Raw genomic sequence first — 7,982 nt, 5'->3', positions numbered from 1 at the left:
ATCGCTAAGGTATTAATCTCCTTGATCATGTGTAGGTAGGAGCATCGCCTACCTACCACACATGATACTTGGAGCTCTGACGCACGAGGCATTTGCTAAATAAATTCTAGAGCTAGCTTGGTAATCGAGCCATTTTATTTTCCGATTCGGGAACCTTGATTGTGTATCCTGAAGCGCATATTTGGGTGAGAAATGCAGTTTAACTTGAGTCATGAGTGTTAGTAATTCCTAGACCTAACCTGTCTTTTATCTTAGTTTATTAGCTTTTCAATTTAGCCCATTTTCATTTCCACTACACACGTAAAACCTAGTTGGCTGTCTAAAAGCCGAAAGCCCTTGCTTGCATGTACAAATCCAGCAAAGCCGTATTAATTTTTCCCTTGGGTACGATCCCGGTCTTCCGAATTATCATGCTTCAACTGACGTATTAAGCCTTACGCTTAGGGCGTTATTCCATATATCGGAGCAAACGAAGCACAAGCATAGCCATAATGTAATTTGACATAAATGCCCTCCTTTATTTATGATGATCGAAAGAGGTATTTTTGTAGTTTGGTATTTTGTTGGAGGGCAAAATAGAGAATTGTGTTTGGCATAGCCACATCGTGAAAAGATGAATTTGCCCTTGTAGTTTTTAAAGGGATCGTATTGGACTTTTGAGGGTATTTTGGACTTATCTTGTTTAAGAAAATTGAGTGGCTATCCTTATTTTGTATTTTTTTTTTCTTAATTTATGGCTTACTTTTGACTTTTGAAGTACTTCCTTCACTTTTTTTTCCCATTAATTTATGGCTTACTTTTGACTTTTTTAGTACTTTTTTCACTTTTTTTTCCCCCTTAATTTATGACAAATGTTGCTTTGTCAAGAAGAAAATGAGATACATTATGAAAAGATGAATTTGCTCTTTTTTGTATTTTTTTTTTCTTAATTTATGGCTTACATTTGACTTTTAAAGTATTTCCTTCACTTTTTTTCCCATTAATTTATGGCTTACTTTTGACTTTTTAAGTACTTTTTTCCCCCTTAATTTATGACGAATGTTGTTTTATCAAGAAGAAAATGAGGTACATTGTGAAAAGATGAATTAGCTCTTTTAATTTGGCAAGGACGGATTTAAGAGGTTGAGGTATTTTATGTAGCTTGATATTTAGTTTAAAGGCAAAAGGGAGAAGAGTGGCAAGCATAGCCATTTCATAAATATATGAAATTACCCTTGTAGTTTGACAATAGTAAATTTAATAGGTAGGGTATTTTAGGTATTTTTTGTTATCCTTTGCTTAGTCAAGAAGAAAATGCTTTTCGGGGGTATTTTAGGTATTTTAAGTCCTCCTTTCTTAGTCAAGAAGAAAAGGTTTTTTGGGGATATTTTAGGTATTTTTATGTCCTCTTTTTCTTAGGCAAGAAAAAAAGACTTTTCGGGGGTATTTTAGGTATTTTAAGTCCTCATTTTCTTAGTCAAGAAGAAAAGATTTTTTCATAATTTAAGGGTATTAAATCTATGTAAAAACCTCTCTCTCTCTCTCTCTCTCTCTCTCTCTCTCTCGGCTGCAAATTTGTCTTCATTACTGTTCAGAAGGTCCTGATCTCTTTCTTAGTCCATATGTTGTTTAATTTAGTATCACATAAATTTATTGGCATGAAATTGCCATATCCACATTGTTGAATGTTTACATGCGCTTGGAGCTGCAGGAGGATTGGAATCTATTGTAACCATTAAAGCAATCAACACTAACTAACTGCATCCAACCATTAATTAATGTGTATTGCACCGAAAGCTCATTCCTCCAACTATGCTAAAATTTTCTTAGTTATTCAATTTTATGATGCACTTCATGCCCTTATGGTTCTCTAATTTTGTAGAACTTGGAGTCTGATGTTACAGTCAACACTGTTCCAAACGTGAAGAGCATGAAGTCCATATTGGTACGTATTTTAGTCCCTCTTTTCGAAAATATGAAACCACAGAAGCATAATGCTTAATCCATTCATGCAGTTTATTGGTTAAAAACCAAGGACCTTTAAGTGCCTTTGTTACATGTTTTTGCTTTGTTGGCAATGAAGATAATATATCTTTGGCAACCTATATAATAATCAAACATTTGAACATTTTGTTATCCAAATTCCTCATATTCCAACATTGCTTAGCGAATAAATAATATTTCAACATTTACTAATCAAATTTGCCTATTTCGTGCAGGTATCTCCAACTCATTTGGCTTTGGTGGGCATAATGTGACAGTTACTTTCGCTCCATTCAAGCCCTAGATGAAGGTAAATCGAAGTAGCCTCTTTCCACCTTTTTCCTTTTGGAAAATTTTGATTTTGGTATCATTTTGATTGTCTAAAGCATAACTACAAAATATTCAAGTATATCACGGTTTCGTCATTTTATGATATTTGAGTGATGGCCGTTGAAGTTGAACCGTTGAACGTACTCGAAAAGTATATAGTTGGTGGTATGAACAAAAATAACATATGTATATTATTAACTTCCTGACTATCAATTAAATTAATGAGCCTGCAAAAACGTGCAAAGCACGAGCATTACACTAGTATACTATAAAGGAAGAGCACAACTTTGGGAGTTTTTCTTTTTTGAAGTCCTGTCTTGTATTTTCCTTTTCTACAAGTGCCCTCTCAAAAGACACAATACAAAATAGTTAACTATGGGGATGAACATTTTCACACTATTCTTTTGGCCTTGACTTAAACTTAAAATGAGAATTTTGTTCTTATTTGATTTTTTTTTTGCATTTGTTAATTTTGCGCCAAACTTTTGATGGCTATTGATTTGTCTCTACAGGAGGAATCAGAAAAGTAAAATTTCTTTACTTTTACCCAAATGTTTTGAGAAATAATCACTTTTTAGCGCAAATCACTTTTTTGCGCTAAAAAATTGTTATTTCTCAAAATACTTGGGTAATAGTGAATTTTTTTTACTTTTCTCATTTGTCTTGTCGAGACGAATCAATAACCGACAAAAGTTTGACGCAAAATTAACAAATGCAAAAAAAAATTCAAATAAGAACAAAATTCTCATTTTAAATTTAAGTTTAAGTTAAAGAGCAAAAGAATGCACCCGCAAAACTGTTACCGCCCCACTACGTGTCCTCCAACTCCATGAACTGCACACCTTTATCTGTTCTTCTCCCCAAATTCCCTAGAAGTTTCCCTTTTATGTCACTTTCATACCTACAAAATCTGTGAATTCTTCTTTTCTTAGGTACAATAATGGCCTCTGCTTTTTTATTGGCTGTTGATTATGTCACTCATTTTTTTGTTAACACCACTCCCGGCCCCTACTTACAGGAGAGTGGTGTTAACAAAAAAGAGAGTGGCAAAATCATTTTCCTTTTTATTTGTCGTTTGTTTTCGTATTTACGGTACATTGTATCAGTGACTCACCAGTCACTTTCATTCTTTTTGACTCCTATTAACTAGTCCTTCCACTCCTTCCGAATTGGGTGATCGTGCTGTGCAGTGATGTGTTCAGTACCGTAGCGCGCACTTTTGAGCTTTTGGATCGTACATCCTACGGCTCGGATCTCATCTCGACAATTAAATGCACGATCTGACAGCTCAAAGGTGCGCAGCACGGTACTGTGCACTTCACTGCACAGGACCAACCCGAAATCCACTTCTTTTACTTTATCTGATTCATGCTTCCTTTTGGGAATAATTTTGTCACTCCATTTTTTGTTAACGTCACTCCCCTGCAAGTGTATTTTTGCAAAATACACTTGCAGGGGAGTGGCGTTAACAAAAAAGGGAGTAGCAAAATCAGCAGCCTTCATTTTTCTTTTCCATTAACAATTGTTGGGTAAATTTCACTGACTTCACCTAAGATTTCTGATAAATGCAAAGGTCTCTCTTGAGGTTTCTAAAATGACACTGACCTCCCTTTTTTTTGAAACTATTGTTCAAATTTCTCCATTTCGCTAAATCCAACCTAACGCTGCTAGTTTTTGTAACGACCCTAATTTTGGCTCTATATTTTTATTTTTATAATTAGAGTAATTGTATTCTTCATAAAATTACTTATTATAATTATATGGTTCTGTGACTAAGAAGGTATGTGATTAAAAACCCTAACTAATCTCTAGCCACTAAAACCCATCAGTAAATCTAACCCGTAATTTTACCCGGTGTACAAAAAAAAGGAGTTTGACCTTTGATTAAGTGATGGGCTCAATGAAGTGAAATGTTGAAAACATTTAATGCTATGTTTGAATTGGGTTTTGAAAAAAAAAATTGAAAAATAGTAGGAATAATAAGTGGAGAGAAAAAAAAAATGTTAGAAGCGTGAAGAATTTAGAAGGAATTTAGAGAGAATTTTTTAAAAAATTCTTTTTAAAAAGTGAGGAGAACAAAGCATTAAAGTAACTATATATCCATTAGTTCTAATAGGAAGCTAGGATAATAAACTGTGTTCATTCTCATATCCATGGGATACCCATGAACAAAACTCTTCTATAAACTACCAGGTCAGACTAATATCCCCAGGCTCCAGCCAACTATTTCTACTGGTACGTGGCCCCTCCCTTGGCCAATGCTTCCACCTACTATTCTTTCTTCCTTCCCAGGTACATTTCCCCTCCTCTCTCTCTCTCTCTCTCTCTCTCTCTCTCACACACACACACACTTCCACTGTAAATACTACCCTTAAAAATAAACACAGCAACACTACTACTCCATTCACTTACAAGTCCAGAGCAAGAAAGAAAAGAGGAGAGAAACCTTCAAATTCGTCCATGGTGGTATAGAGAGAGAATAGTGGGTTTACGGGTCTTTCACATACACAAAGGCGGAACCAGTGAAGGGCTGCCTTGGGCTGTAGCCCAGGTGGACCTTCAAAAAACCCCAAAAAATAAATTATTACTATATGTAAATTTCGGTCCAAAATTATTGGTCCAACCCATTTTTTTTTATAGAAAGAACATGTTTAGTTATGAAGCATGTGAAAATTGATCTTTCTATCAAAATGGAGGATGATTTTTTAGCGAATTCTATGATTATCTAGACCTTGTTTGATAACAGTGATAGATGAGTAAGTTTCGTATAATATAATTAAAAAATTAAGTTCTCCAATTTTTAATTCGTTTGAACCAATACGAAGATTTTATTATTCTGATCATATTATTCTTAAGGGTCATAATTAAATTTTGTCTCTAGGGCTCTCATAATTAAGTTTCTGTTCTTTACTTGGAACCCTATAGAGCAGAAACTTAATTATGAAAACTTTAGAGACAAAATTAATTATGGCCATTTAGAATAATATGATCAACAAAATAATATCTTCACACCGGTTCAAACGGATTGAAAATTGGAACACTTAATTTTGTAACTATATTTTTTTAATATATAACACAGTTTTACAAAATGAAGTGCTCCAATTTTCAATTTGTTTGAACCAGTACGAAGATATTGTTATTCTGATCATATAAGTAAATGGTTATAATTAAATTTTGTCTCTAGAGCTCTCATAATTAAATTTTGTCTCTAGAACTCTCATAAAAATATGGCTAAAAATATAATTGATATATATATGATTTAAGTCAGCCCAGAATAGAATTAATTTCTGGTTCCGCCCTTGCACATACACCACCTCACTAATCGAATTTGGGACTCCGAACTCCTAGCACGACCTCAAGAATCTCAGAGCCATTTCGAGAGCCGGTTCCAAACCGTTCCCGAGCCATTCCTGAGCCTTTCCCGTCTCCGTCATCTTCCTCGTTTTTCCGAAATCAATCGAACCGGGTTCCTAGTTTTCTTTTCCGATCAAACCCAAGGTAAATTAATCTCTATCCTACCATCCCCTAAGTATAGTAGAGTCCTATTATGTTGTTTTAATGTTAGGAAGTGAAAAGAAGTAAACCCATGCATCAAAACTTCTAAAAAACCGAAATGCCCTGTTTTGTTCCAATGCACTAACATAAAAATGATCCACTGAATCTACATTCTTTCCCCTGTGTTATATTGTTATGCCCATTTAACCCCAACTATGTTTGTTATTCAAATGTTTATACTCAAAGTATGAAATCAACTTCCTGGATGTTATAGGCATATGATTATGATCATCTACCTTGTTTAGAGTAATTAATGTTGTTCTTACACTGTGAACATAATCAAATATTATTTTAAGTAAACTAATTATCACAATAATGTATGTCATAGAATAAATATTAATAATAGATTTGAACTAGCAATAGTGAATGATAGAACCAATATTTGTTCTACGTAGTTAGTGTATTGTAAACATAAATTAATAAACGTAGTAAGTGGAATCTATTGCTAGTAGAACAGCGAGCTTGATAAATTAGTTTAGTAAAAATATTATAGTTAACAAAAAAATTAGTCAAACTAATGAAGTACAGTACTTTATAATACTACTAATCATTCTAGTAAACAATTATGGACTAAGTTAGCTTGTAACTGTAATGCCCTTTGATGTAACAGTACTATTTTTAATCTAAGTATTTTATACATAAAAGTACGAAAATTATTAAGTGACTATATTACCTTTATATATAAATGGTGACTAAACTAACCTTTTAGTTTTTAATAAAATTTCTCAAAGCTCAAGGGCATCAGCCCAATCATAAAATACTATGTGTTTTTCTTACTTGCACAATATAAATAGATGTGTTCGCTTCCAAATTGAAATGTATCATATTATTGATTTAGCTGTTATGGAATTATTATTGTTATACTTGCTACCCATTGAAATGTATCATTTTTATGAGTTATACTGTTATTGATGAATCATGTTGGACTTGTTAGATCGGACTTAGGTTCACGGGGTGGTTTATGATAAGAGAACTGATAGATGTTGTTAAGTTAATGGAAATTTGAAAATGTGTGGAGAGAGTGTGTTGTGAAATTTTGAAATGGGTAACCATATAGGGCCCAGTGATCAAATGGTGACCAGTTAGGGCCATTGTGATCTTGACAATACTATGATGTTGAAATGGGTGACCAGGTAGGGCCCAGGGTGCTAATCGAGGCCCAGCGTGTGATGTATTGTGTGCGACCCTAACAGATGGTTACGTCATGGTTAACTTAACCCCTTGTTATGGTCTAAGTGAAACATATTCGCCTAAGACCCCGGTGCTGGACAAGCAAGAGGTGGGTTATCTCATGAAACGGGCGGAGTTAATGATATGGGAGGAAAAGATCTTGTGGAAAAGATCCCTAGAATTCACTTAAGTTAATGGATAGTAAGAAAAGGATGATGTGTTACTTTTCCGTGCTTTCTTTTGATATCAATTGTTATATTATTTAACTGCTGGGTTGTATAGTAAGGGGTTAGTAGGGTAGGGATTTATCTATTGAGTGTCGACTTACGGCGTTTTGCGTTAGGTACCAAGGAAGAGCAATATGATCAACCTGAGGAACAGTACCACGTTGAAGACCTCTTGAACCAAAAAGGGGAGTTCGTAGAACCGTGGGTGAATTGCTAGAAGAAGCTCTATTTATTTTAGTATTGTAATTTCAATTCCAAAAGTGCTTGCACAACTGTCGTACTCTATTTTATTCAGTAATATGTGAAACCTAATTATGTCAACTTTAATTTTAATGATTAAAGACTTCCGATGTTTAACTTTGTTGTTTATCAAATCAAATTTTAAAGACATTAAATTATTTTAAAAGATTTAATTAACGTTTCTGAAAATCGGGGTGTTACAGTTTTTGTTATTAATTGACTGAAATGCCCTTCATTGTAATTATCGTTTGTTTATTTTTGATAGTTTTCTATTTTCCATTTTTTTTATTTTGGATATCTTTTCCCTTCCCTATTATTAGTCCGCTAGGATTACTTGTCCCATGTGATCTTATAGATCCCCTTCATTTGGGGCGGAACCAGGATTTCGATACGAGGTGGCACCAATTAGATTCAAGAAAATCGCTAAACCTCGTCCCGCTTTTTCTCTTGATGAGCACCATCACAAAATAAAATGATAAGACCGAGGCACAGCATTCC

General features: G+C 34.1%; 1 long non-coding RNA gene across 1 annotated transcript; it reads left to right on the top strand.

Moving 5' to 3' along the window:
* The first annotated feature begins 1,552 nt into the window (after positions 1 to 1,552).
* LOC131322731 (uncharacterized) lies at positions 1,553 to 7,601 on the top strand. The gene is made up of 5 exons (XR_009198937.1): positions 1,553 to 1,761; positions 1,862 to 1,924; positions 2,199 to 2,272; positions 4,486 to 4,584; positions 7,361 to 7,601. It is a non-coding gene; the product is annotated as an uncharacterized LOC131322731 (long non-coding RNA).
* Positions 7,602 to 7,982: the final 381 nt, after the last annotated feature.

This window comes from Rhododendron vialii, chromosome 4a, assembly GCF_030253575.1.
Source record: "Rhododendron vialii isolate Sample 1 chromosome 4a, ASM3025357v1".
Lineage (NCBI taxonomy): Eukaryota > Viridiplantae > Streptophyta > Magnoliopsida > Ericales > Ericaceae > Rhododendron > Rhododendron vialii.
This window is presented reverse-complemented; position numbering and strand designations above follow the sequence as displayed.